Source organism: Protopterus annectens, chromosome 7.part0 (assembly GCF_019279795.1).
Source record: "Protopterus annectens isolate FY-2018-M chromosome 7.part0, PAN1.0, whole genome shotgun sequence".
Lineage (NCBI taxonomy): Eukaryota > Metazoa > Chordata > Ceratodontiformes > Protopteridae > Protopterus > Protopterus annectens.
The window spans coordinates 1,437,147,788-1,437,172,439 of record NC_056739.1 but is presented as its reverse complement, the minus strand read 5'-3'; positions in this window follow the sequence as shown (position 1 = coordinate 1,437,172,439).

Genomic DNA, 24,652 nt, shown 5'->3' with positions numbered 1-24,652 from the left:
TTCTGATGCAGAGATGTTAAAACTTATGTTAGTTGCTGTTAGCCTGGGGACTGAAGGCAGGTGAAAAAGTGTGATGTCATCTGAGCTAACTCAGCAATAATGTTGATTATTAATGTCAGACCTGTCTCTGAGAAAGACCTTTGCATTTTGTATGTGTCTTTGTATCTGACAACATCCACTCATCTGCATTTGCCTTGCTAATAGTAAGGAACTAGGGAAAAGTAATTTTGTTTACATATAGATGGGAGCATAGTAAAGATTACTTTAGATATCTGCTGTATTTATTTGAGATTATCCTGCAATGTTGTCTTAAAACATTTCCTGTGATTCTGAACTCTGTAGTTACTGTATTGATTGAGGTTTGTCTTGTTCTTTTATTAGTTATTACTAAATATAGTTAAACCTTGTAATTGTGGCTGGTCTAGTTAGAGCTAAGTAAGCTCTTAGGATACTTTCATGTGTATTTAGTGACACTGTATAGTCCACTCCAATAGCCTTGGTCTTGGTCACACTTACCATTTGGATAATAAGCATATCATACAGTAGGATTCATCACCCTTTGATAAGGCCCTTAGAGTAGCTGATAAAGAGCTGGATTGTGACAGTCATAACTATCTTTTAGTCTGGGCAGAAAGGGCCATAGCTAGTAAACCTGTGCCAGCTTTTCCCAGGAGTGTGTGTCTGTGTTTGTTTGATTAATAAATCAAATCTCAAAGTGTATGCGCCATCTACTTGAGCAGGGATACAAAGCACTGGTCGGACAGAGAGGGTGATGCAGGTTTTGGCTTGACCACTTTGCTGAAATGTTAACCGTATAGTTGTGCCACTGGGGAGTCTTATTGGGGATCTGGAGAGCGGGGGAAAAACCAGCCTCAGACTGACTGTGATCTCTGTGTGCTCTGAAGGATAATTATACTTTACTGTGGGTACTTGTCACCCTCCCATTGTGTATGACTTCATTGGTGCTAGTGGTGAGGATTGAAAGTCCTTGATTACTGGGCCAGTGCAGGGCCATCACACTGACACTACGTACTGGTGGATACAGCTGACATATCACATCATGTACTGTCATTGAGCCCCACTCATTCTGCCAATGTCATACAGGATTATTTCACAGATTGTCCAGCTCTCCCTAATGCTTCTTGATGTACACTGGTGAGGTTAGTGCATAAAAGAGCAAGAAATGCAGCCAAACACAACACCTCAAATAGAAGCAGTACTCTTTATTGAATAGAACCACAAGAAACATTAAGTTCTTTCATCCCCCATAAAATTACATGGGACTTCTTCAGAACAAAAAAAAAATATCTGGATAAGCCAGGTTTAAACATTACTATGCAAACACATGCACAACCAATCAAAGTTAAAAAACAATAAAACAATGAAAAAGGCTAATTAACCCTAAAAGTGCCTGAGTTTTAGCAAACAGTTTATGCTAGTATATTCATTCAGGCCAGGATACTCAAATGCATTTAGCTAAAGTTACCACCTTAGTAGACATAATTCTAAGTGTTCTGGTGAAACCTTCCCTTGGCTGTCTAAAACTATCTGCTGCAGGACAAAGAAATGAGACAAATGCTCATTATGTTCTATTATATGTTTAGGTAATACTTTTACCATTTTTATATCATTTAGATGTTCACACATTCTTTCTCTAAACTTTCTACAAGTTTTTCCTATATAAAATACAGGACAGTAGAGGTATTTTGCAGTATAAACAACACTTTCAGATTGACAAGTAAATATATTACACTGGTAGTCACCCAACTTGAATTTCTCTCCTGTTTTAATGACATTGGGGCACTCCCTACACATCCCACATTTAAAGTTCCCAGTGGGCCTGTTATTATGTTCTTGTCCTATCCAATTGTTTTCTAGTAGATGTTTAAACGATCTATCCTTTTTAAAAACTATAAATGGCTTAGCGCCTACTTTTTCTACAGTCGTGTAGTCCAAATTAAAGAGGGGCCAATTTTTGTTAACAATTTTTACCACAGCTAAACTATCTTTATTAAATGTCTTAATGAAGGAGAAAGTATTTTTTCTATTTTCCTCTACTTAATGCCCCTTCATTACTAACACCTATTACATGTTCACTATTGACTTAAGATAGGCTTAAATATCCCATTAGCTTTTTTTGTTTGCACTTTTGTATTTACTTTCTCGTATAAATGTTCAGGATAACCCCTTCTCCTAAACATGTCTGTAATGAAATTAGTTTCAGCTATAAAATCATTGTTATCAGTTATCATCCTGGCAGCTCTTACCAGCTGCCCTTTTACCACATATACACATTTGTCTGGCAGGGGGGTCTACATCTATCAGGCACATGTGCACATTCCACAAACATCTGTGTATTGCAGTTGGCAGACATCTATGAGGAGGTCACCCTACACCCTACACCACATATGCACTGCTCTCCATTATTGTGTATATCAGGTGTTCCTGGAATGTCCACATGCATCTGTAGTAGGACTCACCTATTTATCAGATGTAGGCTGGATGACATGGTACTGTAACATTGTCCATAGGAGACACCCAGTAGTCAATGGCAGTGGTGTGTGGACACATAACAACAGAGTCTGTCACAGCAGTCAGGCCATTTCTGGTATTCATGGTACCATATGAGGTTACTAGGCTATGGGACCTGAGCACCCATATGCCTAGTCCACATATTAGCATATGTCTATGCAAGACAGCAGCTGATGTCCCCATCCAACAGGGACACAGGTGGTATTCCAAGGGTGTATGTGCTGTTAACCATCCATTTGATCAGGTTATGCCTACAAAGGTGTAAGTACCTACCCTGCCTGATGTGGACAGAGTGCCTATTCCACCACAAGTTGATTGTGTGGGACACACATGTGAGCTGTCAACAAGGCCAGTTCAGGTCACACACCAGGTGGAGGTTGTGTGTGTGTGTGTATGTGTGTGTGTGTGTGTGTGTGTGTGTGTGTGTGTGTGTGTGTGTGTGTGTGTGTGTGTGTGTGTGTGCATGTAACAGAGTGGAGCATGACTTCCACTCATGCAACAGTCTCAGCAATGTGGAGTCCGTGATTGCCTTCCATGCCACAGTGAGGTCAATCCTGAGTAGTATGTATGAAACTGGGTAGAGGGTTGGCCTTATAGCCTATAGGTGTATCATAGATGTTTGATGGCCTGCTACTCCCTGGTGGAGAACCACTGTGATGTCCTCAGCTACTGCATGTACTGTGTGATGTGAATGTTGAACAGAGAATTATGCACATTAATGGTCATCTTTGGGGGGAATATGAAACATCAGGATCGGGGGACAATGCATGCTGCATTGCCAGTATGTTGCCGATGCCCACACACATACTGTGCTGATAGATGGCAGGGATATGATGTGGGTGCTAGCGGTGGACAGTGCTGGCAAAGGTAATGGCGGCCAAATCATGTGGTCCTGTGATGTGTTCCACTTTTCATGTCTTTCAGGTGGGATGTACAGAAGACGGAACGTGCCGTTCCCAGAAGATGAGACCACTGCAATCATCAATGCTCTCAGACTCCAAAACTGGGTACTGTTGGGAAGGAGCTCACAAAACCTGCAACAACTCACTGCCCTGTGTACAGAACTGGTAGCAACAGTCAGTAATATGGGCCCCCGGGACACAAGCTACGAACAGGTCTGACACCATACCACAGGCCTCATACACAATGGATGGCAAAGGACTGTAGCTGTGGCCAGTGACTGTGCTGGCACAGGTGGAGGGCATGCTATTTAGGTACCATGCTCAGCCACTGAGAAATCCCTTGAAAACCTTGGTTCAGCCACCTTTTTCCAGGAAACCATGACTGCTATGTTGCGGGAGGTGAGTGGCACAGATTTCACAGCTGAGGAACATCCAGGTAAGGCCCCAGTGGGCATCACATTCATACTGTAGCATTCATAGTGGCAGCCTTTGCATACCTGTATGCATAGGTCAGGTCAATCTCCATCTGTGGGTGGGGATTTGTAATGCATACATGTGCATACATAGTGTGAATGTCTGCAATTTGGGTAGTATCACAGCTTGTAGTGTACATGTTCATAAATGCACATATTATCCTGTACCAATGCCACATGTGTGTGTGTGCTGATAATAACTGTCCCCCACAACTCCATAGGTCTCTCTGGTGTGGCTGGGGAACATCAACCTGAAGCCGGTGAGTGTGGAACTGTCATGTTGTGGCTCACCTATACCCTAGGCATGTTAAGACCAGTCAGTGTTCTATGCACACAACTGTTAAGCTTAGCCATATCGCAATATGTGCACGTTCACTTGTGGTGGGGTTCACTGCAGTGCATCACAGTGTTCTTCACAGGTGCTGTAGCATATTGGCATGTACTTTTGTGTAGGTGTAGCCACTGTGCTATACAGGGGCACATTAGTAGTGTGTAGACAGGTGCACTGTGTGTTTGGTGAGGGCCCATCACATACTCCCACTTCTCAAGTATCTCACAGATGTATAGTAATAGCAACATTAACTGGATGTAGCTGCACTGTATGTTGTTGCTGGCCTGTCCAGTGTGTGTCTGCTGTGGTCTAACTGTGTGTCGTGTGTGTGTGTATGTGTGTGTGCGTGTGTGTGTGTGTGTGTGTGTGTGTGTGTGTGTGTGTGTGTGTGTGTGTGTGTGTGTGTGTGTGCGCGCGCGAGTGTGTGTATCAACAAACATTATAGTTCAGGAAGTAATTTACTTATGTTGTCTTCTCTTCACAGGTGAACATGGGGGTTGGGGTCTCTCCCCTCACAACCTGATGTCAGTGTCTCATCGGACTATGGTGACCATAGTGAGGCACAAGTGCAGTTCTTGGGGGCTGAATCTGTAGCATTGGTGACATCCCACTTCTTCCCACAATGCCCCGCACACAGTTAGTATGCCCACACATACCCAGTCCCCAGCAGCCACAGATATTGGACAGTTGGAGGGTGGTGGCATCAAACAGGGTAGTGTGGCAACTATGGCATCCATGACTGTAGACCCTAGCCATAGCCAGAGAGCTGCGGAGGTCCCACACAGGCAGATTGACAGGGGTGCTCGAAGGAGGACTGCTGCCCATCCAGCCCTTGTCAGAGGTTTCACAGCACATGTTACCCGATGAATGTTTCAGACTGTCATGAAGGCACAGGAACATTGTGAAGGGTACAATAGATGGACAGTCATGGTCATGGATCTAACACTTCCTAGCATGTGTGACACCCTCCATGGCATTGATGATGCTGTAAATCATTTTGCTGATGTCGTGGATAGATGGTGGGGTGAGCCATTGTCAGCCCTTAACCGTGCAATGTCTGTGGTTTATCATGTGGTGGGAGTAGGGTGTCGGACACATGGACGTAGGTCAGCAAAAATATCAGTGAGAGCCCATGTCGCCATGCACATTCACACTCTTTTAGTGGCAGTACCACCAGCACTACCGAAGGAAGGGTACTGTCCACATGACAATGTAGCAGGCCATGGGCACGTGGTCCTGGCTGGTCCCATGAGGGACATGGACTCAGCAGAACGCAGTCACTGTCAGGAAGTCATACCTCATCTGGCCTTGGGCATGGTGGTGCCAGTGACACTCCTGGCAGAACCAGTTCCCATGCCTATGGCTGGAGATTGTGAACTGTACATCCTGCCATGTATGGTCCACAGCTCCTCAACATACCCTCATGTAGGGATAGCACATGGCTTGACTCACATGCACACTCACACATTGCTATCACATGCAGGTCACCACCAGACACACACAGCTCATCTCCATTTCCCACCTGAACACCACCACTCCAAACACACACACATGATGTCAACTGTATGGCCCAGCCCAGGCCTTTGGCATCCCCACACCACACTCTGTGCATGTGATGATACCTGTGCCACATCCCTGTTATCCATACCATCGATGCAGGGACATGCTATTATGTGTCTGATGCACAGGGTGAATATAGTAAAGGTAATGGCAGTGTGTAATGCATTACTGTTATGCCGTGTAAGGCACTGCCTGCTGGCAATTGTCATGGGTACTCATCAAAGTGTATGTACCTTTCTGCCATGATGCTCTACTGCTGTTAATACTGCTGACTGACTGTTGTCTCACAGACCTTATTCTGTTTCTGTTTCAGGTGTCTGTGTGTGAACATTGTGGGGAGCTGCTACCATTACTGAAGCTGAGTATTAGCACAGTGTAAACACTGAGACCTTTACATAACCATGGTTTGGCTGTATATGTGCATGTCTACCTAGGTGCGTATACATGCAACAGTGTGTGAAGGACAATAGGGGCAGACAGCATGCACTTGCATGCATACCTCTTGACACAGCCAACTAGTCTTCATACATGTCACCTTGGTGTTTCTTAGGATCACAGGTTCATAGCTACAGATGAGGTTACTAGAGCACTGGCCCTAGGTCCCTTACAAGCCTAGCCATTACTTTATCCCCAACAGAGTCATCAATCAACACTTGTTGCCCCTGGCATTGCTGGACACAGGTTGAACCCCTGGGATAGATTTTTTTTCCCAGCCACTCTACCTTGATGCATTTGATGAGGGTATACATGGTACTGTGTTTGACATGTTTGGGGAGTGTAGTCCTGACACAGGGCAGCCTGTGGGAGCTAAACCTGACTCCAAAAAAAAACATAAGCTCCATGAAGAAAGGAATACCATTCAAAGGACAAGATGATTTATTTTATTAACACACTTCTTAATTCCTTTTTAAAATTTTCCCTGGTGTCAGAGTTTTCAACAACAACCCCCTGCACAGGGGCTGAAACTGAAGTGGATGATGCCAAAATCAGCTTCTTCGCCCCCTCAGTAGGAAAAGAAGAATCTCTATTATCAGTACGATTAACAGTATGCTGTGTTCTAGGTCATGCAAAGACATGCTGGTTATGAAAATCATTGATGCCCTGAACCAGCTTTTTCTTCTTCACATTTAAAAGACGTTGTTCATATGCATTCACTTTTTCTATGACGTCATTAAGAAAACTGTCTGAAGCATCCAGTCCCAAACATTGTGTCAGCTCACACTGCTCTTCTCTAATCTCTTTGGCTAGTTCAGCCTCAACAGGTGAGAAGTACTCGATAAAAAGTTTCAAATAGGCACAACCTGCATCCAAATTGATCTTCTGCCAACTGGCCGAAAGATCTGGATATGTGTTCCCATAGGTCGGCATGTTCAAGACACGCTGGCCTCTGGTAATAACATGATGTTCCAAACAAGCCTCAAGGTGGAATTGTTGGCATTGTAACCTTTTAAAATTGTATAAATTATTCTCAAGATTTGTTCTCACCTCACGAGCCTTATTGTCCATAGTACACACAGCATTCTGATCAGTGTCCAGTTGCAAATCCCCCATGCACAGAGGATTTTGTTGAATATTCAAAAAATTATGTAGTCTGTTCATTACAGGCAGATTTCCCAAATCTGAAGCGTCTTCCGCCATAGACACAAACTGTATGAACAGCAAAAACAAACCCAACTACAGCAACCAAACGAAACTGTAAAACTGTAAAATTCCCCAAAGCAGGCAGAAGGCAGCTCGATATGGAGCTAAATCCAAAAACTTGATGAACCAGCAAGTAATCGTACCAAAAAACTTTATTACAGAGGAAGAAAGTTAGCGCTTTCACGGTAATACCATACTGCTTCTTCAGACAAACATGAATGGTGACAGAATAACTTATATGCAAGTGACATAATCTCAAACAGCTTAGCCAATAAAACAAACATTCATGCAGCCACATTCTTAGCTTAAAGGCATATAAAGTAGATAATATTTACTAGCATAAAATCTAATAAAAAATAAAAAATAATAATAAAAACATTAGCACAAATAGATAAAACATGAAAGATATTCATAAAGAAGTAAACAAATAACAGAGTTGACACTTTTCCAATTAGAACACCTAGCTATCTTGCTATTTACAATACAGACTGAAATGACTATTGCACACTCCACAGTGCCTTTGTGTTAGAAAATATGTAACTGTGCTTCTAAGGTAGATGACATCTTTAGGGGCCTTGACTAAGTTGGCAATGGGGAGTTAACAGTGTGGAACAGGCACACAAAATGGTATAACTAAACCATATACACAGGCATGATAGCCACAGGGGATATGCATACAGAACCACATACATTCACACACATGGCAATCATATTAGAACACCTACCTATCTATTTGCATGTATTATAGCACTACATACATATCGCATGTGCCACAAAGATTATATGCCAGGGACATAACTTACAATCACTTACACCAATTAATCTTGGGAATGCCTTCATGAATGGTGGGATAAATCACCCAACATAGGGACTGTTCTCACATATTGCTCTTACAAACCTAGTCAAGTGATAGGGTAACAGGTTTTGCATCAGCATGATGTTTCAGACAGGTATGATGTCTGAAGCTGACATGTCTGTCACTATTTGGGATGGCAACTGCCACGTATTTGCCAATGATTTGTCATAAAACTCCATTGTTATGAGACACAGATGACATATATGTTGCAAACACCTGGACATTCTGCTGCATCTGTACAGATGACTGGCATGGCCTGCATAGCTTAACATGGTGCATCTAAGGTGGATGACATCTGCAGGCCCTTTAAAATAATGCCATGGGGAGGGGGTCAACCAGCCTTAAAATGGAGTAACCAACACACATGATAGCCACAGGGGATATGCTTCACACACAAACACACACATATACAGTAGTATAGTTGGCTGTATTGAGATTCCCAGCCCTAACTACCTAGTTGTATGTACTATAGTGTTGCCTACTTATCACATGCACCACAGAGCATATATGCCCAGAAGATGTCCAACAGTGGATCTAAGGTGGAATACATGAACAGGCCCTGTAAAGTAATGCAATGGGGGGGGTCACCAGGGTGGTACAGACCTCAAAATGGTATAACCAACACACAAATACAGTATCACAGTTGCCAGTATTGAGATTAGAACCCTACCTATCTAATTTTCTCTACTATAGTGCTACATAGCTATTGCATGCGCCACAGATCTTATATGGCTGTAACATGTCCAAAAGTGCTTCTAAGGTGAATAACATCAGCAGGCCATGTAAAGCAGGGCAGTGGAAATTTGTTGGGTAGAAAAGGCCTCAGACTGCTTTCACCTACAAACACAATTGCCAGTGCTAAGATTTGAAACCTTAACTATCTGTATTATAGTGCTACATACTTACTGCATGCACCACAAGGCCTATAGGGCTGAAGAGTGCCCAAAGGTACTTCTAAGGTGAATGACACCAGCAGGCCTTGTAAAGTAGAGCAATGGGACGACACACACACACACACACACACACACACACACACACACACACACACACACACACACACACACACACACACGCACACACACGCACACACACACACACGCACACACACACACACACCCACACACACACACACACACACACACACACACACACACACACACACACACACACACACACACACACACACAGACAAGGCTGGTGATGTGAAATTGCAACCCCTATCTCACTACTATTACACAATGGAGCTCACCTTCATACTGGCACATGTCACTGGTTACAAATGTCTGCAGCAAGACATCACTCTATGTCTTTCAGGGTGTCTCCCTATCTATGTCTCTCTCTCACTCTCTGTATCTCTCTCTATATATCTGTGTGTCTGTCTCACTCTCACTTTCTGTCTTTACCTGTCTGTAATTGATATATTGGTTTATGTTACCTCTCTCTCTCTCTCTATATATATATATATATATATATATATATGTATGTCTACCACACTCAACAGATGCAGATATTTCACATATGTGCCATCTCTAGATAGCTGTGGGTAATCCAGTGTGATGGTGGTATGAACACAGTTAAGGTGTACATAGCTTTCTGTATGTAAAGACATATCTGGACAACGCTATTGTATAGTCAGATGTGGGTTTAGACATGGGATGTAATTCCTTAAATTCTCTAAAGTTTAGGAGCATGCCAAGTATTACATTCTATAGTCAGAGTGGGAGTTAATTCCAGAGGTAGCTGTACTCTGGTCCAGGATTTTGTGTGCTACAGTCAATTGTCTGATTTACCTGTGTAAACAGTCCAGCACCTCAGTGATATACTGGCTGGGTATCTACTGGTTGTGTGGTATCCTTATTAACTGAGTCATATCCTGGTGTGGGTACAGAGTGCATTGGACTGAGCAGAGTTTTCCATAATATGTGTGATATATTCTACATAGCACTGTGATTTCCTGCTACGTCAGTGGCAGATCACTATAGACTAATGTGAGGGAGCACTTACAGACATTTGTTTACTGACCCCATACACTGCAGGGAACTATGTTACAGCAGAAATTGTTCTAGTCTGCACATTCTATGTTTGTCTGGCCAGTGATTCCCATTCACCTTATATGTGTCTCTTTGTCCTTCTGTAGTCCAGTCAGCCTTTGTTCACAGTTACTGCTATGTATTTGTAGTTATGGTTTGAGTGGGGTAGAAGTTGTAACATCACACACAGACAGACTTCACACCTCTAACTGTACCTGTTTAGCACGTTGTCCATAATTGTGCCCATACATCTGCTGTGGTCCTCAGACAGTTTGTGTTGCACTGTTATTATAAGGCTACAGGTTGGCCATAGCTCTCAAACTCTTACAGACGGACATCTGGACAGGCCCATATATAACAGTCAGACACAGCCCTAGACATGGGGGCAGGTTCTTAATATTGCTCTTCCAAACATACACAGTTGGTAGAACAGTTTTGCATTATTTTGCATTTACTTATGGGTATGACATCTGTATCTCAACTGTCTGTCATTGATATTTTCATATCAACCTTTATTGGTTTGCAAATAGTTTGGCAGGCAACTGCAATGCTATGACAAGCAGAACAAATATATGAGGCATATGTGTGGACATTCTGTGACACCCTGTCTTTCCAGGGGTATGGATGGTGGCCGCTGGCTTGTTGTCAGTACTGACACAGTGACGTGGCAGCCTTTATATCCTGGCACTTAACTGACTTGTCACAACCTGCTGTTCTACATGGCACTGTGTAGGTTACTCAGAGTTGTGTACTGTCTGTATGTGTGGCCCCCTGTCCCTCTATTGTCCAGCTTTCCTGCAGAAGCAAATATTGAGTTCTGGCCAGTGTGTACAACTCCTACCACTGGTGTATCTGACATGCAAAATAGTTGCCACTCCCACTCTCGAACTATGGACCTTGACAACTACAGTACTGCTACTTAGATCACAAAGCCACAACAGCCACCAGTAAGTGCTGTCTACTTCCTGACATTATTAACCACAAACATACATAGGACATTGACCCCTGCATGTTGTAGAAATGGAACAAGTTATCAAGTTGACTGTGACAGCCCTGGGAATGTGTGGCCTGCTGCTGTCACCTTACAAACATAAATGTTACTGCAGTTCTATGTGAACTTGGGTGTGTTGAGGGTGGGGGGGGGCATACTTCTCAACTGTACACATCTTCACAGACAGTCTAGATGTTTGGCTCTTATTTGTGATCCATTTTTCATAATATTGTAGTTGTGTGGCAAATAATAGTGAAATCACTAAAGACTGAAGTTTGAAAGTAATGACAGACATGTTAGTTTCAGACTTCTTGCCCTTCAGAGAATGCATGCTACTGAAACAGCTGTTATTCTATTAACTTTCTATATTTGTAAGATCAATATTTAAGACTTGCACCTGTTTTGGGGCCTTTGCCCCATATTTCTTTATGGCTTTGTACAGATTTCTTGCTATAAGAGGTTATGAGCTATGTGTGGGACTCCAACATTGATGTCCATGCATTTGCCCTTTGCCCCACTGTTTGTAAGTCCCACACATAGTGCAGTAGATTTTGCTGGCTAAAGGACTACTGCATATTGTGGATAAGCCATTATTTGGGAGAGAGTTCCTGTTGTCCCACATAGCTGTCCCTTGTCTGCTGCTATTCTGGTAACCCACTCCATTCCCAGGCATACATGCAGCAATACCATACATATGCTACCACAGTCTACTACCCCATTAATTTATTGTTAATAAGAATGACTTACGTTGTGCCAGCAGCAGTTGACAGAACAGTGCTTCAGGGCTGACTCTGTCAGATGCGGGCAGCACATGGCCTATTCATGGTAAGGTATAGGTAGTGTGATGTGGCTGGCATCCATTTTACTGTGTGTATGTGAGTTGGAGTGAGGTGTCCATCCCTTGGCCCCTAGGGTGTCAGTGTATGCACTATGCGTTGCCTCTTTTCCAAGGTCAGAGTGAAATGGGCATGCCTACATCTGCAAACAGGGACAGGGTCAGTGGGTTCCTCCTCCAAGTCCCCCTTTGCCTTTGGGGTCCTTGGCAATGGTGGGCGGATGTGTCCCCCTTCCCTGTGATGTTCCTGCTGCAGCTGTTTCCACAGGATCATATTGTGTAGCATGGCATATACCGTGAACATGTGTGCACATGTGGCTGGAGAGTACTGCAGGGCTCTACCAGATATGTCAAAGCAGTGGAACCATGACTTGAGCAGCCCAAACACATACTCTACAATGTTCCTAGTTTGTGCATGTGCCTCATTATGGCATTCTTCAGTGAGTGTATGTGCATTTCTGATGGGTGTCATCATCCATGGTTCCAGTGCGTAACCAGCATCCACCACCAGATGGCCATATGGGATGCCCCCCGGTAAATGCCTGGTACAGTTGTAAGGCATGCCATATGTGACAGTTATGATAACTGCCAGGGCTGCCAGAACACACATTGATGATAATGCCCTGGGCATTGCACATGACCTCACAGCTGATGGAGTGATATCCCTTGTGGTTGATGTAGACTCTACCTTCCTCACCGTGTGGTGCTTTGATGTGCACATGAGTACAGTCTGTGGTACCCAGTACCTCTGGGCAGTGTGCTACATAGTGGAAGAGATGCATACTGCTGGCCCTTTCCTCAGGGGTGTTGGGGAAATAAATGTGTTCACTGGCATGTGTTAGCATGACATCCAAGAACTGGTGAAATACCCTGGATGTGGATGCCTCTGAGATCCCCATGATGTCGCCTCCCCAGTAGGTCTTTGGAAACTACCTGTAGCTAGTATTTTTAAGGTTACACATACATTTGTTTCCAGTGAGATGTGTTTCCCTCTGGGTCTGAGGTGAGGCTGGTAGAGCTTGGTGAGTTGCTGTAGTATGTTCTTGTCCACCATGTAGCTCTCTACTATCTCCAGCTCATGTAGCCCCTGAAAGGTTACCCTGGGTCTGAACACTCTTCTTCTCCTCAGTCTGTGCTAGTTGTCAGCATCATCCTCATCACTGGCCTCAGCCTGTAGCACATAGAGATGTAGCAAAGCAGCAGCAGCCCATATCATTTTGTCAGTTAAAATTCCCAAGTGTGTACTCCAATGGTGCAGAGCATGTGGGAAAATCAGATTGAAGGGTGTCTGCATACTTTATACTGGTGTGCTGCAGATGCTGCCTGTGCTGTTGGCTGACTATGATACATTCCATCTGCCAGCTACATTACTGAGGGGTTTGAATGGGCCACTGTGAGTGGCAGAGGGCTTATTAATCATTTATAGTTGATTGCCTTTTCTCAGCTATTAGGTTCATAGTTTCATAGGTAGGTACTATGCTATTGGCCCTAGGGCCTATATAAGCCTAGCCAAATGGTACCCTGGCTTTTGCCACCCAAGGAAATTATTTTCCTGTGCCCCTGTCAAGTAGAGCCACAGAAGTGATCCCCAGGGTGAATTTCCTATCTCCCATCCAATCATCAAGATTTTTCTTGAAGAGTGCTAATGAGGAGCTTTGTTTGATATAGATAGGTAGTTTGTTCCAGAGTATGGGAAGTCTCTGGGACAGCAATCTATCCCTCCAGCATGTTCTGTTTATTGTGGTGACAAGGTTTAAGTCCCTAGAGCGTGTAGCTCGGAGGGATTGGGATTTCTTTATGTGGAGCATGTCCAACAGCTCTGGGTTTGACATAGCTTTGTATGTTAGGTAGAGATCGCCTCTGAGTAGGCGATATGTGTCAGAGTAAAGCTGGAGTTTTTTGAGACAGTCTGCATAGGGCATCTGTTTGAGGCCGGTAATCCTCTTTGTGAGGTATTTCTGTAGCCTTTCCAGTTGTTGTAGATGTCTTGTGAGGTACATACCAAAAGGGGCGTTGTACTCTATAATGGGTCTAATGAGTGATGAGTAGAGGGGAACAATGACCTCTTTTTTCCTGGATGAGTAACCTTTTGTGATGAGGTGTGCCACATAGAAGGATTTCTTGAATTCTGTGGCGATGTGATTATCAAAGGAGAGACTACTGTCCACCTGTGTCCCAAGGTCTCTTATCACACTTTCAGTGTTAAGTAGCATACCACCTATGTGGTAGTTCATGGCTACAGAGTTTTTACCAAAAGGGATGGCAATGCACTTTTTGGCATTGAGCTTGATGCCATGACTTTGACACCAGGTATCTGTCTCAGTGAGGCCCTTTTGTAGGATGTCCACATTGTTAGGAGTTTTGATTATGGCTCCTAGTTTGCAGTCATCTGTGAACTTTGTTAGCCAAAGACCTTCTGTGTTAGCCTGTACTTCAGAGAAGTAGATACCAAACAGGAGAGGACCTAGGACTGAACCCTGTGGTAATCCACTTGTCACTGGTCTAAAGTTGGATTTAGAGTCTGCTACTTTCACAATGTGGGTTCTGTCAGTGATCCAGTTGGCAACCCATCTTGTGACATAGGGATTTATACCTAGTTTAGTGAGTTTGTCTATAATTCCGGAGTGGGGGATGGTGTTGAAAGCCTTGGTGAGATCTAGATAGGCTGTGTGTACCACCTTACCCCCATCTACGGCTTTGGTGACTGCTTCAAAGAAGTCTATCAAGTTTAGGAGACATGATCTGCCTTTTACAAACCCAAACTGGGTAGGGTCCAGAGTTTGGAGATTACCAATGTCATTGTTTATAAGTTCCATGTTGATACACTCCATAGCCTTGCAGACCAGGCTCATCAGGCTAATGGGGTGGTAGTTCCCGGGGTCCGTGGTGGCTTCCCCTTTGTGGAGTGGGATAACCGTTGCTGTGCACCATTCAGTGGACACAAAGCCTGAGGTGAGGCTATGATTGAACATGGTGCTTAGGTGGGGTGCCAGTTCATTCTGTAGTTCATGTAGAATGCAGCCTGGGATGTTGTCAGGTCCCATGGATGTTGTGTTCTTGGCTTTGGAGAGTGTTTTTTACCTGTGCAGCTGTGATTACAGGTACTTTGCATTCTTCCGGTATAGAGATGGGCCCTTAAGAGGATGAGAGAGGGGTAAAGTTAGCACTGAACCTATCTGCCAGGTTGATGGCAATATCAGTTAGTTCTGTATATTTAGTGCCATTGTGCTGTAACTCAGAGCAGATCTGAGTGTTGCCATTGAGATTCTTGACATAGCTATAGAATGCGTTGTGATTGTCTTTAGAGTCAGTGGTGATTTTGTATTTTGTTTTCGTAACTAGCTTTGGAGGATTTTATGAGGGATCACAGCTTCTTACTGAAGCTGACCAGGGAGTTCCTCCATTCATGGGAGTTTACACTTTTTTGCAACAGTTTCTTCCTTTTGTTGTACAGTTTGTTTATGGCAGGGGACCACCAGATTGACTTCCTTTTTTTGGAGGATAGCATCTTGGTTCTGTTAGGGATTGCATGATCCATGCACTTGTGTAAGTGCTTATAAAGTGCAATTGTATAGGATATTAGCTTTTATTTTTTTTATTTATTTATTTTTTTCAATTTCCTCCACTTCTAGCTTTTAAGCTCTTCAGCAATCTGCGCAAACCCATGGAACTAGTGTAAACATTGCTGAGCAGAAAGGCCCCCCCCCCTGTACACGAGCACACTCATCTTTTCTTTAACCAGCTAAGCACAGGTTAGCAGCCTCAGCCACAAACCCCTGCTTAGCTGTGCTTAGCTGAGCGCAAACAGGAGCTGCTGAGCTCCTATGTGCTTAGACAAACTGTGACACACCCCCTTTTCATATCAGCTGCCTCTTCTGCCTACACTACCATGTTATAGCCCTTACACAGTTAGGTACATGTGGACACTGTGGCCCATTTTGCTATTCAATAAACTTAGATCATTTACATACACCTAATTGTGTATAGCCTAGTTACTGCACTACACCAGAGCCTATGTTCCTAGCAACCACTGTAACCTGCCATTGTATGACTCTGCCTACTGACCAGTATAATGAGAAACTTCAATATAGCGTTATATCTCATATTTAACTGTTTTCATTTTTATTTTGCACACTGCTTAAATGACATGTGTTAAAAAATTGATTTTTCATTAACTGCATCAATTTTAAATGTCAATGGCCAAAGTTTTGGCCTTTGACATGCCTACTGTACCTAATACATGCTTTTATTTGAGTTGTCACATCCCATTTTTTTATTTTTACATCCTGGTACATGGTTAGTAAAAGCGTACATTTTTTCTGCAGAGACAGCTCCTACACGGATACCTGTCTGCTTCCTGGATCACAAATTCACCTCATTTGCATAGTTTTCACCAGAAAATAAGGTGATTTCCATTATGCGATCGCCTCCATGTCTGAACAATGCTGGGAGGCTCGTGCACTCCCCCAGCCTTGTTTCCTGGATAGCTCGGTGGACATGTTCCATGTCCAAGCTTTAACACTATTCCTACATGGATAATAGTTCCATGTAGGCTATATTGAATTACCCCCTGCATTTTTTTTCCTGCTGAAAACATCAATATAAAAGTGCCTTTGTCTATAACAAAGCAGTCAATGGAGCCAGCTTTCTACTTTGAAACTCAAATTTATTCACAATAAATTAAATTCAAAGAACAGGAACTGCAGTACACATCAATGATTTCAGTCTACAGAAAAAATAAATTCCCTGTACCCAGTTGCTTGCTCAGCAGGCTTTTCACAGTTCAAGATAAAACCTATATTTCTTGCCTTTCAAGTTCAATATTCCCTTGTAGACAGGGTTCTGGCACAGTAGCTGATAAAATGATTGAACAGTACTTATAAAGATGATGCAACTTCTGAGCTTCTCTCTTTGCAGTTTCAATGACAAGGATAAACCAAAATGTCTTCTCATTTTATAAAGAGGTATGTTAACTTGGCTTCTCCTGAAAGGGCTCCTCTACCTTCCTTCACAAGGATGGCCTCTGGATTAACTTCCTTACTCCTGTTGTTATATTTAACTCCTTCTAGACTCCTCACAAGACCCTCCTCAGAACAAAGGTCACAAATCTGGTCTACACCAGGCCACTGTGCTTTAAATGGGCCTAGGACTTTTGAATGTTCAATAGTCCGAAACCACATCTATCGAACACACTTTAGCGAAAGTGCTTTTTACCAAAAAAGCACTTTCACTAAAGTCCCTCAAAAAAGTAAAAAAAAAAAAAAAAAAACACAACTAATTTTCACACATGGGGCAAGCCCCCCCCCATGTACCCCCCATGTGCGGGGCTGTGCACCCCACCCCCTTACTTTTATATTCTCACTCCGAGATCGCCTACAGTGGGGAAAAGGGAATATTCCCATATCCTCACTGTAGTATGATCTCAGCAACAGCCATTCCTCCACGATTTCCCTTACTTTTCAGCATACTTCCGTGAAAGTGCTTTTTCGGTGAAAAGCACTTTCGTGAAAGTATACCTGGCCGTTTCAGTTTCCGTGAAATGGCCGTTCAGGGAACAGTATGAGACCCACTTTAAATATCTCTGTTCTCAGCTTTCCTGCTCGATTCTGGGCCAGTACCCTTAAGAACACTATACCCCAACAGTCTACCTGAACATTTTAAGCTAGAGTAATCTTTGTAAAGCAGACAGTTCATTAAATATAAGCAAACTCAAATGCAACTTCTTCAAAGAAAAAACAACATTGTGATTTAAGTCACAACACAGTAGCACCTAAAACCTACTTTAAGATGTTGCAAACATTTTCTTACCCCTTTTTTTTCAATCCATAAATATGTCATTCATCCAACTTACTCTGCCTAATATGAAAGCATTGCTCTCTGTTTTAAAACGACATACACACTAAACAGTAGAAAAAGCATTCCCACTTCAAGAAAAAGCATAACCTCTTAATATAACAGCTCTTAGAAACAGGGAACATTCCTGTTTCCAGATATATATGCACTGTTTCCTCAACTATTTACAGATATTTCCAATGTTATTGGTAAATATATATTCCTTTCTTTGGTGAGAACCAACATCCTGTGCAACAATCTTCCCAGATTGAAATTATTAGTTTCTTGACTACTAGATGGGTTATGAGCCTCAGACAAGAGTCCCATATTGTGAGTTAAGCATGTACTTGCAGTATAAATGCATGCAGTGATACGGGTCATTTGCAGGCCTTTGTATTTCCATACTGATGTTGGTGGAATCACACTATGGTAGAATGGTCTGTCATTAGGGTGAACCCACTCCTAATAATAATACCTAGACAATTAAAGGTCCACTTAATTGCTACACATTCACTTTCAAGTGTCGACTGCATATTTCTTGATTTGCTCAGTTTTGCAGCTGAAGAAGCAGATGGAATGTTCTTTTTCCTGAAAATTCTGTGCAGTACTTCTACCTTCACTTTTAACACATCTGTATAGACTTCAAATGTTTTTATTAAAGTCGAGAGATTCTGATGCAAGTTCTGAGCATAATGATTCCTTCAGATTTTTAAAAGTAATGTATGTCTATGCTGTCAATTGTACTCTAATGGGGCATCTCCTCCCTGACTGGGTCTGTAAAATTGAATATTATTGTGGGAAATAGGGCGTGAATGTATATTATCCCACTGGGCAAAACAGATTCCCTTTCCTGTTTCTTTGTTTCAGACATATGCCATTTTCTGATTCTGTCTACCTTACCTTTGAGGATTTATCCATTCCTCTTATAAAATACTAGATGGGGCAGATTGAATATTAGTCCTGCTTGTACTCAGTCTGTACCTTGGATAGGTAGAAGTCTCAGTCTTGAGAAGATATTATAATATTGACTAGGTTACATGCACAATAGTTGGTTTAGGATTTCAAGACATTATGCATAATTCACTGGAAAATTGTAGGAGGTACTGTGTAACCCAAATAGAAAAACTTTATACTGGAACAATCCTTTGAGCATTGAGAAAATTGTCTTTTCTTTAGCTTCAGTTAATGAGAAAGATTTAGCAGGAACCTTTCATCAGAATCATTGTAGTTATGAACTGAGATTTCCTTAATCATTCTGTGAACTTGTCAACCCTAGGTATAGGGTAACTGTCAAATCTTGAAATACTGTTCATCTTCCTAAAATCATTGCAGAACCTAACTGTTCTGGCAAGTTTTGGAACTATATGGGACTATTTCACTTGCTTTTGAATTCCTGAGTTAACCGTAGCCGATGCATTTCGATTATTTTCTTCCTCTACTGCCTTTCTTTGTGACTCTGTTATTCAGTTGGACTTTACGTGTACTTTGGGTCCTTGACTTGACTCAATATGCTGTCGAATCAAATTTCTGCCAAGCATATCTAAAACTCTTCCTTATTTAATAACAAAAAATCTAAACAAATACTCTCTTGTATCTGTGGTTTGCATAGTGTATTGTGTATCTAAACAGCAAGAATAAACCCTAGTTATCTTTCTTTACCATTTTGTTAATGTCTGCTGTTTAACTAACTATTGCAGTTTGGGTTTTCTTCCACAGTCTTAAATCATTGCTATGGTATAACTGTTTTGTGTTTCTCTTTCCTGTCTGCGTGATAGTTTAATTAATCCACTACATCAAACAGACTCTGATATTTAGGCCAAAATCATATTTTCTCCAAATGGGGCCAAAACCAGCATCTGTTCTTCAGCTTTAATTCCCTTGTTCTTGCATTTCTATTATGTACTCCTTACTGGGTAGCTTGAACTCTGTCAGTGTGTTCCCTTATTGTGGGCTTCACAGTTTTCAGCCTGCCTTGTGAGTTAATGTAGTGTTCCAAGACATTTTTAAATAAGAGTTTCACTACCTCCAAGAATGCCTTATCTACCACTTAAAGCATTTATTGGAGGAATGCCTGATTATAGATATGTCTTATATTTCCCATAAGGCAGCTGAATATATCACTTAGCTAAGTAAATTATAATAATTCAAAATAAAATTGTAAGCTGAGCCATGCAGATCAATACATAGGCAAATACAAACATGAAACCACAGCAAAACGTACAACACACAGTTTCAGTGCCTATAGCATCTTCATCAGCAAAATCTGAGATATAGGTATTGAAATCATTTCATTTTCCATGGATTTCTATTAATTGGAATAAAATAAAATAAAGAACTGTACAAGATTTTGCAGTGTTTCTATTGTTTTAGGTTGACCTTTGTGTTAAGCAATTTGCTTTGGTCTAAGTAAATTACAGACCATACTGGTGAAAATGTGGTAATCTCATGATGATAGAAGCTTTATTTTAGAATAAATATAGAATTTTGCAATTGTGTGATTTTTTTTTCTGGATTTCTGTTTGACACATTGTCAGTTTACTAAAACTTAACACCATTCTTTCAAAATATGACAAAAAAGGACAATGCTTTTGATTTTTTTTTTTGCAACTAAATCATATGGTGTGATTTAATTATGCCTCACACTCTCTCTCTGCCTCATATACACACACACACACACACACACACACACACACACACACACACACACATATATATATATATATATATAGATACAGATATAGATATAGATACACATATACATCAGTGTACCACTTCTAAGTGAAAACACCTACAGTCGACTGCAAGAACATCAAATGTAGATGGAAGAAAATATGGAAGTTGACACAGCAATATGGATGTGCTGAGAAACAATGTTGTTGTATGAAAGCTATTAATTTTAAAAAATGAAAAAAAAAATTTTTGTATGAGGGAGGGCTAGCCCCACCTGCACACCCCACACCCCCTGCATTCATTTTGTCAACACTAGCATCCACATATATGTGTGTGTGTGCATGTGCGTGTGTGTGTGTGTGTGTGTGTGTGTGTGTGTGTCTATACATATATATATATATATATATATATATATTCATAGATGGCTGTAATTCAGGATGAATATTCATTTGGTTATGAAAAGTTTTTGTGGCTGTAAAAACAGTGAATGCACAGATGAGTGCTGACTCATTTTTGTAAATCACATATTTTTGAATTTAATTTGTTATAGTGTAGACAAGTAGGAGTATGCAGAAAATGTAATATTTGAAAGAAAAACTGTGCAAGACTGTGTTATAGCAGTTGGTATGAATGTACAAGTGTTCATGGGTTAGTGGTAGAGTAAGGGTTAGATAAGGGGGTACACTCAGTGTAGATCAAGTCTTGTGTGTGTTCTGTGTCTTTTGCCTTGGAGTAGTGGTCCTCTTAGGAAAAAGGGTTTTAGTAATATAATGTGTAGAATTAAGGTTAGGGGTAGGGTTGGGGTGAATGTTAGCAAATATGAAAAATGTAGTGCAAGGGGATGTGAATAAAAAATAAAAACACAATTTCAGTTTTTTAAACTTCTTCCCACCTTACTCATATATTTTAACCCTAATTCTAGCCCTATACATAACCCTAAATCTACCTGTTCCCCAACCCTTAACCATAACCTTACACATTTCATTAGTAAAACCTTTTCCATAATAGTACCACTGACAAGACGACACATTGGGCCGGATTCACGAAGGCTTGCACGGAGTCTAAGAGTGGAGTAAGACTCCAGACAGTCAATATGTCTGCTGAGCGATCCAGGAACAGCCGGCAGGGGCGTGCATGAGAGCTCCTAAAACTACCCTTGCACGAACAGTGTTATGTTATGCAAATTGCCTCATTTGCTGATAAAAGCTATGCGAATGAGGTAAATTTGTGATCCAGGAAACACTAACCTGTCCGAGTAAGAGTAGTGTTATTTGCAGAAATGTACTCCATTGGTAACGGAGTACCATTCTGCAAATAGCAAAACGGAGCTATGACAGCTCCAAATAAAGGATGCATCCAGTTGAAGAAGCATGCCAATGGCCAAATATAAGGTCGTTGGCATTTTTATCTGTTGCAAAATAATAAAAAATAAAAATTTTTTCCCCCTGATCTCTGATGTTTAAGCATAGCGCAGCACAGCACAAACATGCGGCGCTCTAAAAACCAGCAAAAAAAAAAGATAAAAGCCAAAAATAGGCATTTTATTAGAAATATTCATCTGCCATGTAGGTGAATGGCAGGCTGAAGACAACATGGCTACTGAGCAGAGGTTGCTAAGGGGGGAAGCTCAGTCTGAGAGATGTAACCAAGCATTACTAGGCAATCCTATGCAAATGAGGATAAGAATAGTGAATCCCAATTTTCCCTGCCATGTGAACCATGTCCCTAGAGTGTAAGAGTAGGATTAGGGGAGTAACAGAGTAGAAAATAGGTGACATCATGAGGTGGTATGTATCAAAGACTGTAAACTTATTGGAGCAGACTGGCATGTGTTTGCTTTAAGTTACTCAGGACTGGAAGAGGCGTGTCTACAGTTGTCTTAACTGAAACCCAGAAACCGAAGGTGTACGCTGTGGCTATCACTAAAGTTTCTTGCAAAGATGCTTGCACTGTGTGCATGCCTGTAAACCCGTCTAAGCCTGTGTGCGCATGTGTGCACCCGTGTAAGCCTGTGTAAGGCTGTCTAAGCCTGTGTGCACGCATGTGCACCCACCTAAGCCTGTGTAAGCCTGTGTAAGCCTGTGTGCGCGCATGTGCGCTTGTGTGCACGTGTTTGCTCTTGTTTGCGCGGCACTGCCCCCTGTGGAAACAGAAAGGGAAAAGGAAGGAAAAGAAGTAGCAGGAAGTTAACCAAAGAGAACTAGCAGAGCTGCCTGATGAAATCAATCAGAATCATCCAATTACACAGGCAGTACACTAACCCAGCCCAGCACTTAAAACTCTGCAAACAACATTCCCCTATGTTTTTCTCGGAAACACTGCAACACTGTAGTCTACAAAGAGAAGTGAAAACTTAAAAAGCTTAACTGAGACAAAAAATGTTAGGAGCTGCCATTGCTATTATAAGGCAGCATGTGCAAGATGCTGAGAGTGGTGCCATTGTGAATGTTGCTGAGCAACCCACAGTGAGGAGATGGAGAAGACCCAGGGTAACCTACCAGGGGCTACATGAGCTTGAGATAGTGGAACACTATAGAGTGGACAGAGACCTCCTGCAGCAAATTGTTGAGCTGTGCAGGCTACACCTCACACACAGAACCAACAGAGGGGAACCCATCCCAGTGGAAACCAAGGTATGTGTTGGCCTAAGAATACTAGCAACAGGTACATTCCAGAGACCAACTGGTGATATGATGGGGATTTCACAGGCATCAGCATCCAAGGTACTGCACCAGTTCCTGAATACCATGTCAGCACATGTCAGTGATCATGTATATTTCCCCAATTCCTGTGAGGTATTGGCCAGCAATATGCATCTCTTCCAGCAAATAGCAGAATACCCTGAGGTAGTGTGTGCAATTGACTGCACGCACATACACATCAAAGCACCAGCCGGTGAGCGGGGTAGGGCCTACATCAACCGCAAGGGCTTCCACTCCATCAACTGCCAGGTCATGTGTGATGCTCAGGGCATAATACTCAATGTGTGTTTTGACTGCCCTGGAAGCTACCACGATTCCCATATCTGGCATCTGATGCAGCTGTATCAGACATTTGCCAATGGGGACATCCCTGATGGTCACCTAGTGGGGGATGCTGGATACTCACTGGAGCCATGGCTGATGACACCCATCAGAAATGCACACACACCTGAACAAGAACTCCATAATGAGGCACACGCACAAACACAAAATGTAATTGAGCATGTGTTTGGGATGCTCAAGTCATGGTTCCGGTGCCTGGACACATCTGGTGGAGCCTTGCAGTACTCACCAACTACATTTACCCAAATTGTCATGGTATGTGCCATGCTACACAATATGATCCTGCGAAAACAGCTGCAGCAGGAACAGCATGGGGCAGGGCCAATCAGCCCCCTACCATTGCCAAGGCCTGCACAGGCACAGTGTGACTGAGAGGAGGAACAACCTGATCCTGCCTCAGTAGGCAGAAGGAGGTGTGCCCAGTATGCCTTGACCTTGGCAAAGAGGCAACGCATAGCACATACGCTGGCTCAGTAGGAACCCTGGAAATGATACCTCTCTCTGACTCACACATAAAATAAAAGGGATGCCTAACTTGACACTACCTGTTTCCAAACATGTATAGGGAGTGTAGTATGTGCATCTGACATAAGCAGCCCTGCAGCACCACCTGAGGCATGATTGTCATGTTTTAAGCAATATAAAGCAGTACTAAGCAGCTTTTACCAATATTTAGTATACGTAAACAAAATTGCCCGTGATAACTAGCGCAATGTCAGGCAACATTAAACAATGTTGGGCAATGTCAGGCAAAGTTGAGCAAAGTCAAGTAAACATGCTCATATTAGCTTTACTGCCCCTTAAGCAGTCTGGTCTGCCCAGCAGGAAAATAAAAAGCAGTGATAGGGCTCAAACCCAGGATACTGTGCACTATAGTCACAGTACTGAACCACTAAGCCATGATAGCATTACAGTAGCACAGACACAGCAGGACAATTGTACACTAATGCAAACA